Genomic DNA, 15,095 nt, shown 5'->3' with positions numbered 1-15,095 from the left:
CGGTTGACAAGTAAATCCGGAGTTTAAATACCTGGCGGCTCTTGGCCGATGCGCATTCATTGTAACCCGGTGGCGTATAGCCTTTGAGAAAATCAAGAATTAATAACCCTTTTGAGACATCATTTTCAATCTTTGATGATGGGCTTGAACTTGATCATTTATGTAAGCCATAGCTCTGTAGATCCTGCACAGAGTTTAAATAACATATGCCCTGGCGACTTAATGTCAAAAGCCAGGGCGGGTGACCACCCAAATATAGTCTTATCCTGCACACAAGTAGATCACAAGATCCCTATGATCCTTTGAATGATACCACCGGTTTATGTGACCCGGACAGTGAAGTTGATAACTCAACTCTGTAAGAGCCGGCACATATGATATTTGTGACAACTCAAATACTTGCGATTGTATAAAAATAGATACAATTTTTTAGGCTTCTGATTCGAATACGATCAGTAAACCATTCCAAAGGGGTTAAGCTAAGATTCGAATACGATCATATAGCCCCCAGTGGCGTTGGCGATGCCGATCAAAGTGGGTATCGACAGCTATGTTCTCTTTGGTTCGAATACGACCCATGTTTGAACAGGAAGCCCCCCAAGTGACCTTAAGAGTTGTTTAGCAACGATGATTCGAATACGATCCACGTCGATTCCCAAAGGGGTTGAGCTATTATTCGGATACGATCGAGAAGCCCCCAAGTAGGTTCAGCAGTTTGCTAATCAAAAGGGTATCGACAGCTATATTCTCTTTGGTTCGAATACGACCTATGTTTGAACAGGAAGCCCCCGAGTGACCATATAAGATAAGCCGTAAGGCAGGATACCCATGTTTTGAACCGTGCATCATGACAGCAAGTTCTCTTTGTTAACCATTAATTTGTCTGAGATCTCGAAATTGCGAGAGATTAATTCTTTTTGAACCAGAAATTCTTAAACCGGATATTGAGATCCTCAAAGCTTTGTAAGGGACAAATTTACCTTGAGCCGGATGTTGAATCAGTTTTGAGAGCTTCAAAGCTTTGCGGGAGAGAGATGCCTCTTGAGCTGTATTTTAAACCGGAATCTTCATTTTGAGCCGAAATTTTTTTGACGGCTTTTAAATATTTGCCAATAAAGCAGTAGCCTCCAGGGTCGGGTTATCTTCCCTTCAATGACCTGGAGTTCTTGAATTCATTGAAACCGGCTAATTTTGCCGAGCCATACCATTGTAGCCCCCGAGTCTCAAGATGACTCGAAGAGTTGGCTTGAGATTCTCCATATTTGACCATAGCAGAAGGGTATATCATTGGCGTTGATAACGCGATATGAATCCATAGAAGGTTGAGGTGACTATGGCGGGTTATAAATGATCTCGTATGAGCCGTGTCAGCAACTTGGCCAATGGTTCCTTCCAACTGGCTGTTTGAAGTTAACCAAACCATAGTGGCGGCAACTTATGCGCCTGCCCATTGAGCCATCCAGTGTAGACGGCGGCTGATAATATATGATAATTTGCCTCCAATTTGTTGGAAGAAAAAATCGGGCTTCCCAAGTAGTGACTTACTCATACTCAATAAACAGCTCATCCAGAAAAGGGTGGCCCGGTGTGTTGATGTAGACCAGGCCGCGAGAGACGGTCGGTAAAGATGACCGCCGCATCAGAGGCGGCTCAGACGGATGAATCGGCCGCGGTGCTGTAAACCGGCGCATGCGAGTCAACCACGTCGTTTTGATGTAGTGAACAATTGTCCTGCATCAACAATATTGCAGACCAAGGCAAAGATAGACTGCTCTTTGACAAAAATAATATGTGCCAATAAAATATATTTAAAATGGATATCACCTGATGTGTCAGGCCAGAAATAATCCGCCATGAAGTTGATGATCACTAGGTTAGGTTGAAATCACTCACGGGTGAGTCGGCCGTGGGAGCAGACAGATGAATCAGCCACAGCGTTTGTAAGCCGGTGCGGATGGGCGAGTCGTCCTCCTTGTTGTAAGCCAGCGTGGTCGCGAGAGACGGCCACGGCATTGTAAGCCTTCGCGGTCGCGAGAGACGGCCACGGCATTGTAAGCCTTCACGGTCGCAAGAGACGGCCACGACATTGTAAGCCGGCGCGGTCGTAAGAAACGGCCACGGTGTTGTAAGCCGGCGTGGTCGCGAGCTAATCGCAGGCACGATAAGTCATGCAGGCGGCGAATCAATCGCGTACGCAGTCTCGGCGAGTTGATGTGGATTGAATTGCACGGGTGACGCCTTGCACGCACGCGTTTAACAGCAAGCGGGCGCGGAGGCCTGTGCATGATGATGCTAACGCATATTTCATAGGCATAGCATGACTTCACCCTTATAATAAATCCTTGTCCCTGCATACAGAAAAATACGTAAAGTACAGTAGTTCTTTAAAAGAATTTAATATGTAATAGAAAATAGACCGGACTAATATCACCTGATGTATTTGGACGGGAGATGTCCGTATAGATTGGTCAAATGACTCTGTAGTCAAAATACAGGCTATCGTGCTAGTACTTCCTCCGTTTTTTTGTCAACCATCTGGTGATTTTTGTCCATCTTCATATGGGTATGTGGTGCTGTTTCCTTCTCCTTCATTAGGTACCCAAACCCGCCGAGGCAACCAACAGTGCGGCAGGCAGCTGGTAAAATGTACTTTGGCGACGGCGGGGTCACCGCGATGGCGGCTGAGTGACGCGGGAGCGGCTTGGCGCTAGAAGGAGGGCGACTCAAAGCGGCGCCGTCGCGACAGCGGAGAGGCGTCGGCGGCTCAGAGGGCCCTGGCGAGCCCGCATCGGAGACAAGTATGGCGGCCCTTACGGCAGGGGCATATAGATGGAGGTCACCTCGGCGAGGTCACTGAGGCGGTGGCAGCGGCTCAACACCTGCTCCGGCGAGGGCGGTGCGAGGCCAAGGCAGAGATCGGGTTAGGCCTGATGGCGGCGGCTTTAGAACTGCAGCGACATGCGGCAGACGTGGTGACCCGGTGAAGGCGACTTTGACGACGGCGGACGTGTTAACAGAAGATCGGAGCGGCGCAAAATGGCAGCTCAAGGCCGTAGCGACAGGTGGAAGAGGCCGGATGAGGCGAAAACTGCATCTCGCAGAGGCAGAGGCGCCTCGACGCAACCGGCAGAGGGTGCTTGCGGCGGCTGTGTCTGCCAGCCGGCTCGGTGAGGTGTGACGGCACCCGGTGCAACCATGGATGGAGGCGAGGTCCAGCAGGGAAAGGCGGGGCGGTGGCTTGCGGCCGTAGAGACGGGAGCGGCTCGGCGCGGAGATGGCCGTGGAAACAGGTCGAAGCAGAGGCGACCGCGGCACCGGGGTTGCTCGGCGACTCGTAGGCAGCCGCAGCACAGGCGCCAAGCCGGTTTGGAGCGGGCAGCCCGAAGTGGAAACGAGGCCGCAGCGGTTGACTTCTAGTCCACGCTCACGTAGCAGCCTTTCAGGCGCGTGCTCTGCCAATTGACTCTCTTGTGTCTTGGAGTCGATCAAGGAGCAACCATTGGTGAGCAAAACCACATGGAAAGCCTTGTGTGAGATCAATTTATGGTAATGATGGCCTAGGAATTTTGTCCCTTGAAAGGTTTGCTTATCCGTGTAGCAAACAGAGATTTAAAAAACTAATTTGGAGATGTCAGAACATGAGTAGTCTTCGGACTCACTTTGACTAAACTGCAAGTAGATGATTAGGCGTACGCGGGCTGTCTGCCTTTGGCTGTTGCGAGCAAAGAAGAACTGGGAACGGACACGGCCATGCCTAGAGATATAAAAAAATTGTTAGTCTCACGCGGCTTGCGGTAACGGCTGTAGCGGAAAATCCAATCGGTGTCAACGGCTTGTGGCGGCTCAACCGACAACCAACGCAACCCTAATCCTCTTGATCCCTCTCGATCTTGATCCAATCTTGTACTACATGCCAGCTCCAGGCTAATAACGATCTTTGATCACAAAACGATGAGTTGCAGGCTCTGTCCTGTTGCCGGTTCTCCCCGTGCGATCTTTCCGTATCTTCTTGAGCCATTTTTTTCATCAGATTAATCACGAGCTTCTCGATAGAGAGATCCCTCCAAAAACTCAACACCACCGTGCGCAGGCCCCACAGTGGGCGCCAACTGTCATGGATTTGTCACGGCAGATGTCCTAGTGTCAGGACTTAGTCGCGAGGCCAACGCATCTATGTGGTAGCTTGAGAGGGGTTGAGTGGGACGAGAGATGCAGGGCGGATCAACACGCAAGACAATGATTTAGACATCTTCGGGCCCCGGGAAACATCATCCGGTAACAACCCTACATGCTGTTTGAGGCTAGATCTCATTATCATCATGTGGGAGTCGCCGCATAAGCTGGCACCTCCTTTGGTCGTGTCTAGCCCTAGAGATTATTGCTTGTTGCTTGTCCCTCTTTGGGGTGCCCTGCCCCTCCTTATATAAGTTAGAGGGGCGGGTTATATGTGGAGTCCAAATAGGATTAGGACTAGCCTATCTTCTACTACAAGCCGGATACAAGTCCGGGTCTTGATTCCTTGTAAGGAAGATATTCCTCATGCCTTTCCTCTTAAGCCGGCCTACCATAACGTAAGCCGGCCTTCTGGGCCTTGAGCCTCCTGGGCCCCTGGGTCTTGTCGCTCCTTTGATCCGCTTGCCAGGTCACCCATAAGTCGCCAGGATCGGGCGGGTCACTTAGTGTGTTGTCCAGCCAGGGCGGGTCATTAGTGAGTCGCCAAGTCCGGCCGAGTTATACTTCCGGCCGGGTTACACCGCGGGGTATATCCCCGACAGGTTCAGTTAACAGCCATCGATCGATCGCTCGGGTTCAGTAACGCGTAGCCTGCAGTGCAATCGCTCGGGTTCAGTTAGAGCCCAACGCCTCGCTCGGGTTCAGTTAGAGCCAACGCCTCGCACGTGTACAAGAGAAACGCGCATCACTCGGCCCCCGACCTCCCACCGTAACCGGCAACCCCCCGAAATTTTCCTCCCCCTCGCTTCTACCACGGTTTTTCCGTCATGGACGACCCAAAGAATGTCATGCAGCTGTGTCTCCGGCCCGCCCAAGATGAAAAGCCCATTTTCTGTCATGATTTTTTGTCATAGAAGTAGGAGCCCACCACATCTATGATGATACCGGGTTTTGTCACAATTATCGTCATAGAAGTGTCATATGTATGACAGAAAAAAAATTCGTTCGGCCCAAAATGTCACGGATGTGTCTTTTTTTGTAGTGATTTGAGAGCACTTGATATATGTCTTGCATATGAATACCCTTGGTGATAATGGGGTATTATATTGATTCACTTGAGATATGTTTTGGCACTCAACTCGCAGATTCCCGAGGTGACATTTGGGTAATCTATGCATAGGGGTTGATGCATGTTCTCGTCTTTTGTTTCTCCGGTAGAAATCTTAGGGCACTCTTTGAGGTTCTTTGTGTTGGATTGAGTATTATGAATCTGAATTTGCTTTGTTGTTATTCTACTACGAACTATTGATAGATCGATCGGAAAGAATAACTTGGTGTTATTTTAGTATGAACTCTTGATAGATCGATCGAAAATAATAACTTGGTGTTATTTGTGGGGAATGTATCATGCAATTTCAAAACAATTCCTACGCTCACGCAAGATCTATCTAGGAGATGGATAGCAGCGAGAGGGGGAGAGTGTGTCTACGTACCCTCGTATACCATAAGCGGAAGCGTTTGACAACGCGGTTGATGTAACCGAACTTCTTCTAGCTCCGAACGATCAAGTACCGAACGTACGGCACCTCCGAGTTCTGCACATGTTCAGCTCAATGACATCCCTCATCCTCTTGATCCAGCAAGGTGTCGAGGTAGTAGATGAGTTCCTTCAGCACATCGGTGTGGTGATGGTGATGGTGAAGTCATTCGTGCAGGGCTTCGCCTAAGCACCACGAGAATATGACCGGGGGTGTAAACTGTAGAGGGGGGCGCCGCACACGGCTAAAAATTGATGTTGTGTGTTCTAGGTGCCCCTCCTTCCCCACATATATATAGGTGTGAGCGGAGGAGAGGCAGCCAGGGGGCGCCCCAAGTAGGATCTGAATCCTACTTGTGGTTTCCCCAAATGGCGCCCCCTTTCCTTTTTTCACCGGAGAAGAAAGGGAAGGAGGAAGAGAGAAAGAAAGGGGGGCGAACCCCCCTTTTTCCTTCTCCAATTCGGCCACATGCCTAAGGGGGAGCGCGCCACCCCTTGTGGGCTGGTGTCTCCCCTCTTACAGCCCATATGGCCCATATCTTCTCCCCGAGGTTTCCGGTAACCCCTCCGGTACTTCGATAAATACCGGATACACTCCGGAACACTTATGGTGTCTGAATACTATCATCCTATATATCAATCTTTACCTCTCGACCATTTAGAGACTCCTTGTCATGTCCGTGTTCTCATCCGGTACTCTGAACAACATTCGATCACCAAATCACATAAGTCATATAATACAATATCGTCATCGAACGTTAAGCGTGCGGACCCTACGGGTTCGAGAACTATGTAGACATGACGGAGACACCTCTCCGGTCAATAACCAATAGTGGAACCTAGATGCTCATATTGGCTCCCACATATTCTATGAATACCTTTATCGGTCGAAACTGTTATGACAACATACGTTATTCCCTTGTCATCGGTATGTTACTTGCCCGAGATTCGATCGTCGGTATCTTTATACCTAGTTCAATCTCGTTACTAACAAGTCTGTTTACTCGTTCCATAATACATCATCCTGCAACTAACTCATTAATCACTTTGCTTGCAAGGCTTCTTATGATGTGTATTACCGAGAGGGCCAAGAGATACCTCTCCGATACTCGGAGTAACAAATCCTAATCTCGATCTATGCTAACCAAACAAACACCTTCAGAGATACCCGTAGAGCATCTTTATAATCACCAAGTTATGTTGTGACGTTTGATAGCACACAAGGCATTCCTCCGGTATCCAGGAGTTGCATAATCTCATAGTCGAAGGAATATGCATTTGACATGAAGAAAGCAATAGCAATAAAATTGAACGATCATAATGCTAAGCTAACGAATGGGTCTTATCCATCATACCATTCTTCTAATGATGTGATCCCATTTATCAAATGACAACACATGTCTATGGTTAGGAAACTTAACCATCTTTGATCAATGAGCTAGTCTAGTAGAGGCTTACTAGGGACACGGTATTTTGTCTATGTATCCACACATGTATCAAGTTTCCGGTTAATACAATTCTAGCATGAATAATAAACACTTATCATGAAATAAGGAAATATAAAATAACAACTTTATTATTGCCTCTAGGGCATATTTCCTTCAGTCTCCCACTTGCACTAGAGTCAATAATCTAGATTACATTGTAATGATTCTAACACCCATGCAGTCTTGGTGTTGATCATGTTTTGCTCGTGGAAGAGGCTTAGTCAACGGGTCTGCTATATTTAGATCCGTGTGTATTTTGCAAATCTCTATGTCTCCCTCCTTGACTTGATCACGGATGGAGTCGAAGCATCTCTTAATGTGTTTGGTTCTTTTGTGAAATTTGGATTCGTTCGCTAAGGCAATTGCTCCAGTATTGTCACAAAAGATTTTCATTGGACCTGATGCACTAGGTATTACACCTAGATCAGATATGAACTCCTTCATCCAGAGTCCTTCATTTGCTACTTCTGAAGCAGCTATATACTCCGCTTCCCACGTAGATCCCACCACGACACTTTGCTTGGAACTGCACCAACTGACAGCTCCACCATTCAAAATAAATACGTATCTGGTTTGTGACTTAGAGTCATCCGGATCAGTGTCAAAACTAGCATCGACATAACCATTTACGATGAGATCTTTGTCACCTCCATAAACGAGAAACAATCCTTGGTCCTTTTCAGGTACTTCAGGATATTCTTGACCGCTGTCCAGTGATCCACTCCTGGATTACTTTGGTACCTCCCAGCCAGACTTATGGCAAGGCACACATCAGGTCTGGTACACAGCATAGCATACATGATAGAACCTATGGCTGAGGCATAGGGAATGACTTTCATTTTCTCTCTATCTTCTGCAGTGGTTGGGCATTGAGTCTGACTCAATTTCACACCTTGTAACATAGGCAAGAACCCTTTATTTGACTGATCCATTTTGAACTTCTTCAAAACTTTATCAAGGTATGTGCTTTGTGAAAGTCCTATTATGCGTCTTGATCTATCTCTATAGATCTTGATGCCCAATATATAAGCAGCTTCACCGAGGTCTTTCGTTGAAAAACTTTTATTCAAGTATCCTTTTATGCTATCCAGAAATTCTACATCATTTCCAATCAACAATATGTCATCCACATATAATATTATAAATGCTACAGAGCTCCCACTAACTTTCTTATAAATACAGACTTCTTTGAAAGTCTGTTTAAAACCACATGCTTTAATCACCTCATCAAAGAATATATTCCAACCCCAAGATGCTTGCACCAGTCCATAAATGGATCACTGGAGCTTGCACACTTTGTTAGCACCTTTAGGATCGACAAAACCTTCTGGTTGCATCATATACAACTCTTCTTTTAGAAATCCATTAAGGAATGCAGTTTTGACGTCCATTTGTCAGATTTCATAATCATAAAATGCGGCAATTGCTAACATGATTCAGACAGACTTAAGCATCGCTACCGGTGAGGAAGTCTCAGCGTAGTCAACTCCTTGAACTTGTCGAAAACCTTTTGCGACAATTCGAGCTTTATAGACAGTAGGATTACCATCAGCGTCAGTCTTCTTCTTGAAGATCCATTTATTCTCTATGGCTCGCCGATCATCGGGCAAATCCACCAAAGTCCACACTTGTTCTCATATATGGATCCTATCTCAGATTTCATGGCCTCAAGCCATTTATCAGAAACTGGGCTCATCATAGCTTCTTCATAGTTCATAGGCTCACCATGGTCTAGTAACATGACTTCCAGAATAGGATTACCATACCACTCTGGTGTCGATCGTGTTCTGGTTGACCTACGAGGTTCGGTAGTAACTTGATCTGAAGTTTCATGATCATCATCATTAGCTTCCTCTCTAGTTGGTGTAGGCATCACGGAATGGATTTCTCTGATGAGCTACTTTCCAAATTGAGAGAAGGTACAATTATCTCGGCAAGTTCTACTTTCCTCCCACTCGCTTCTTTCGAGAGAAACTCCTTCTCTAGAAAGGTTCCATTCTTGGCAACAAAGATCTTGCCTTCGGATCTGTGGTAGAAGGTTTACCCAATTGTTTCCTTAAGGTATCCTATGAAGACACACTTCTCCAATTTGGGTTCGAGCTTATTAGGCTGAAGCCTTTTGACATAATTGTCGCAACCCCAAACTTTAAGAAACGACAACTTAGGTTTATTGCCAAACCACGGTTCATACAGTGTCGTCTCAACGGATTTAAACGGTGCCCTATTTAACGTGGATGCAGTTGTCTCTAATGCATAACCCCAAAACGATAGTGGTAAATAGGTAAGAGACATCATAGATCGCACCATATCTAATAAAGTACGGTTACGACATTTGGACACACCATTACATTGTGGTGCTCCAGGTGGCATGAGTTGTGAAACTATTCCACATTGTTTTAAATGAAGGCCAAACCCGTAACTCAAATATTCGCCTCCGCGATCAGATTGTAGAAACTTTATTTTCTTGTTACGATGATTCTCCACTTCTCTCTGAAATTCTTTAAACTTTTCAAATGTTTCAGACTTGTGTTTCATTAAGTAGATATACCCATATCTGCTCAAATCATCTGTGAAGGTTAGAAAATAATGATACTTGCCACGTGCTCAACACTCATCGGACCCCATACATTGGTATGTATTATTTCTAATAAGTCATTGGCTCGCTCCATTATTCCCGAGAACGGAGTTTTAGTCATCTTGCCCATGAGGCATGGTTCACAAGTATCAAATGATTCATAATCAAGTGATTCCAAAAGTCCATCTGCATGGAGTTTCTTCATGCGTTTTACACCAATATGACCTAAACGACAGTGCCACAAATATGTTGCACTATCATTATCAACTTTGCATCTTTTGGCATCAATATTATGAATATGTGTATCACCACAATCGAGATTCAACAAAAATAGACCACTGTTCAAGGGTGCATGACCATAAAAGATATTACTCATATAAATAGAACAATCATTATTCTCCGATTTAAATGAATAACCGTCTCGCACTAAACAAGATCCAGATATAATGTTCATGCTCAACGCTGGCACCAAATAACAATTATTCAGGTCTAAAACTAATCCCGAAGGTAGATGTAGAGGTATCGTGTCGATGGTGATCACATCGACCTTGGAACCATTCCTGACACGCATCGTCACCTCGTCCTTAGCCAATATCGTTTAATTCGTAGCTCCTGTTTTGAGTTACAAATATGAGCAACCGAACCAGTATCAAATACCCAGGCGCTACTACAAGCATTAGTAAGGTACACATCAATAACATGTATATCAAATATACCTTTGTTCACTTTGCCATTCTTCTTATCCGCCAAATACTCGGGGCAGTTCCGCTTCCAGTGACCAGTCCCTTTGCAGTAGAAGCACTTAGTTTCAGGCTTGGGTCCAGCTTTGGGCTTCTTCCCGGGAGTGGCAACTTGCTTGCCATTCTTCTTGAAGTTCTCTTTCTTTCCCCTTGCCCTTTTTCTTGAAACTAGTGGTCTTGTTAACCATCAACATTTGATGCTCCTTCTTGATTTCTACCTCCGCAACTTTGAGCATTGTGAAGAGCTCGAGAATAGTCTTCTCCATCCCTTGTAGTTCATCACAAAGCCTTTGTAGCTTGGTGGCAGTGATTGGAGAACTCTGTCAATAACACTATCATCTGGAAGATTAACTCCCAGATGAGTCAAGTGATTATGATATCCAGACATTCTGAGTATGTGTTCCCTGACAGAACTGTTCTCATCCATCTTGCAGCTATAGAACTTATTGGAGACTTCATATCTCTCAACTCGGGCATTCACTTGAAATATTAACTTCAACTCTTGGAACATCTCATATGCTCCATGACGTTCAAAACATATTTGAAGTCCCAATTCTAAGTCGTAAAGCATGGCACACTGAACTATCGAGTAGTCATCTGATCGAGCTTGCCAGACATTCAAACATCAGCATCTGCTCCTGCAGCAGGCCTTTCACCTAGCGGTGCATCAAGGACATAATTCTTCTGTGCAGCAATGAGGATAATCCTCAAGTTAAGGACCCAGTCCGTGTAGTTGCTACCATCATCTCTCAACTTAGTTTTCTCTAGGAACGCATTAAAATTCAGGGGAACGGTAGCACGGGCCATTGATCTACAACATAGAAATGAAAATACTATCAGGACTAAGTTCATGATAAATTTAGTTCAATTAATCAAATTATTTAAGAACTCCCACTTAGATAGATATCCCTCAAGTCATCTAAATGATACGTGATCCAAATCAACTAAACCATGTCTGATCATCACGTGAGATGGAGTAGTCATCAATGGTGAACATCTCTATGTTGACCATATCTACTATATGATTCACGTTCGACCTTTCGGTCTCCAGTGTTCCGAGGCCATGTATGTACATGCTAGGCTCGTCAAGTTTAACCCGAGTAATCCGCATGTGCAAAACTGTCTTGCACCCATTGTATGTGTACGTAGAGCCTGTCACACTCGATCATCACGTGGTGTCTCAGCACGACAAATTGTTGCAACGGTGCATACTCAGGGATAACACCTTGAAATTTAGTTAAGGGGTCATCTTATAATGCTACCGCCGTACTAAGCAAAACAAGATGCATAAAGATAAACATCACATGCAATCAAAATATGTGACATGATATGGCCATCATCATATTGTGCTTTTGATCTCCATCTCCAAAGCATCGTCATGATCTACATTGTCACCGGCTCAACACCTTGATCTCCATTGTTGTGTCGTGGTTGTCTTGATAAAGTAAAGCAATTACATGGCATTTGCATTTCATACAATAAAGAGACAACCATAAGGCTCCTATCGGTCGTCGATAACTTTTACAAAACATGATCATCTCATACAAGTGTCGATATTTTGAAAGACATGGTTGCTTGTTGATATGCTTGAGTATTGCAATCTTCATGTCAAAACTAGACTATTGCTTTGAACCATATAAAAGTCCATATGTCCATGCTACAAAAGAAAAGAATATGTTATGAAAATGTTAGGCAGCATTCCACATCAAAAATTCTGTTTTTATCATTTACCTACTCGAGGACGAGCAGGAATTAAGCTTGGGAATGCTGATATGTCTCCAACGTATCTATAATTTTTTATTGTTCCATGTTGTTATATTATCATTCTTGGATGTTTTACAATCATTTTATAGCAACTTTATATCATTTTTGGGGACTAACCTATTGACATAGTACCCAGTGTCAGTTGCTATTTTTTGCTTGTTTTTTACATTGCAGAAAATCAATACCAAATGGAGTCCAAACAAAGCAAAACTTTTTGGAGATTTTTTCTGGACCAAAAGACACCCGGTGGGCCAAAGAAGTACTAGAGGGGGGCTCGAAGGGGAGCACAACCCACCAGGGTGCGCCTGGGGGCCCAGGCACGCCCAGGTGGGTTGTGCCCACCTGGGTGGCCTCCCCCACCGGCTCTTCGCCCTATAAATTCCCAAATATTCCAAAACCCCTAAGGGAGTTGATAGATCGGAAGTTCCGCAGCCGCAAGCGTCTGTATCCATGAAAAACCAATCTGGACCCTATTCTGGCACCCAGCCAGAGGGGGAAATCATCACCGAAGGCCATCTTCATCATCCCGGTGGCCACCATGATGAGGGGGGAGTAGTCCACCCTCGGGGTTGAGGGTTTGTACCAGTAGCTATGTGTTTAATCTCTCTTTCTCTCTCTCATGTTCTTGAGATGGCATGATCTTGATGTATCGCGGGCTTTGTTAACATAGTTGGATCATATGGTGTTTCTAGCTCTCTATCTTGTTGTGATGAATTGTGTTTTCCCTTTGAGATTCCGTTTTATCGGATTGAATACTTTTATGGATTTGAGAGCACTTGATATATGTCTTGCATATGGATACTCGTGGTGACAATGGGGTATTATATTGATTCATTGACATATGTTTTGGCACTAAACTCGTGGATTCACGAGGTGACATTGGGGTAATCTATGCATAGGGGTTGATGCACGTTCTCGTCTTTTGTTTCTCCGGTAGAAATCTTGGGGCACTCTTTGAGGTTCTTTGTGTTGGATTGAGTATTATGAATCTGAATTTGCTTTGATGTTATTCTAGTACGAACTCTTGATAGATCGGTCGGAAAAAGTAACTTGGTGTTATTTTAGTACGAACTCTTGATAGATTGACCGGAAAGAATAACTTGGTGTTATTTTATTATGAACTCTTGGATAGATCGATCGAATAGAATAGCTACAAACAATTTCTTCTTATGTTCTCCGCTAGATAAGAACTTTGGAGTGATTCTTCATCGCACGTTGAGGGCTTGTTATGTGATCCAATTATATTAGCCTTGTTGAGAGATTGCACTAGCGAAAGTACGGACACTAGGCCTCGTTTTAAAGCATTGTAATACCGTTTGTGCTCACTTTTGTTGATTGCTACCTTGTTGTCTTTATTTATTCAATTTTTAAAAAATATTTCTACCATCCATATTACACTTTTATCACCATCTCTTCGACGAACTAGTGCACCTATACAATTGCCATTGTATTGGGTGTATTGGGGACACAAGAAATTTCTTGTATTTGATTGGAGGGTTATTTGAGAGAGACCATCTTCATCCTACGCCTCCCACGGATTGATAAACCTTAAGTCATCCACTTGAGGGAAATTTTCTACTGTCCTACAGAACTCTGCGCTTGGAGGCCCAACACGAGTCTACAAGAACAAGTTGTGTAGTAGACATCAGAACTAACTATGCTTCAAGTTTATTTCCGATAAAGTTCTTCTTTGGAACAACATTGGAATTGCATGTGACCCCTAAAAAGCTTTAAGACAAGTGTTGGTCAAGCCATGGGATTCTTCATTTTCATTTTGGTGATCCAAGATCACATTGAGTCCTTAGGCCCGCCGATACTATCAAGAGGGAATGAGGATGTGATAATGAGCTCTTTGTTTTAAGTGCTTGAAGATCAAACTCCAAAAACTCCTCAAACTACCTCAAGAAATACCACTATATCCAGCTATCCTACATCATTTTGGTGCAACCGAATCAGTCTCTTCCGGAGCCATCGAGACACTCATATAGCCATTTCTTCCAAAGCCCTAGTTTGTTTGGAGCCTCCAAAATTCCATTCGGAGTCAACAAAGCGATGTGGAAACCTTCTGTGGTCACGTCAGAAATTTTGGGCAAAACCAGTCAGAATTTTCAAAGCGACTACAGAGAGTATGCCAGGTGTTAAGGTACTAACCTTGAAGCCACCAACCGAATCCATTCGGACTAATAGACTGAATCAAAATTTGAAACTTTTGTTCAACTCGGAGCCATCGAGCCATTCCAGTAGAAGCTCCTAATTAAGCAATGCATAAAGTGTGTAACGATCAGATTTTTTTGTCCTACCTATTTATACCCCACCTTCCCACCACTTCATTTTGAAACAAACTGCACTCCTACCATATGCTCTGAGAGAGAACTCTGCCTGCTTGTGCTGATCTCAAAGGGCAATCCACTCCAACCACCCATCACCCCTTTGAGATCTAATCCCTCTTTTCTTTTCACTCCAAATCTTCTCCAAATCCATAGCCAAATCTCAAAGAGTTTGAGTGTTGAGGGGATTATCTTTTGAAGAACAAGTGCAAGGGATTCATTGTTCAAATAACCTCATCTTGTTACTTTCGGAGGGTGTGTGCCTCCTAGGTCGACATGTGTGCTTGGAAGTCTTTAAGTTTGTGAAGAAGACAAGAAGTTTATGAGGGCTTGGAGGTCGCCTACTTCATGAAGATTTACCTTGGTGAGGCTAGTCCTTAGTGGGGGTAAGTCATAGTGGAATAGGTTGGTTGCTCCTAATTGGACCATTTGTGGTTGCTCGTCCTCCGTGGACCATTCCTTTGTGGAACCTCACAACCAGAATCCCTTGTG

This window comes from Triticum aestivum, chromosome 4B (genome assembly GCF_018294505.1).
Source record: "Triticum aestivum cultivar Chinese Spring chromosome 4B, IWGSC CS RefSeq v2.1, whole genome shotgun sequence".
Lineage (NCBI taxonomy): Eukaryota > Viridiplantae > Streptophyta > Magnoliopsida > Poales > Poaceae > Triticum > Triticum aestivum.
The sequence above is the reverse complement of the archived record's forward strand: the minus strand, read 5'-3'. Positions refer to the sequence as shown.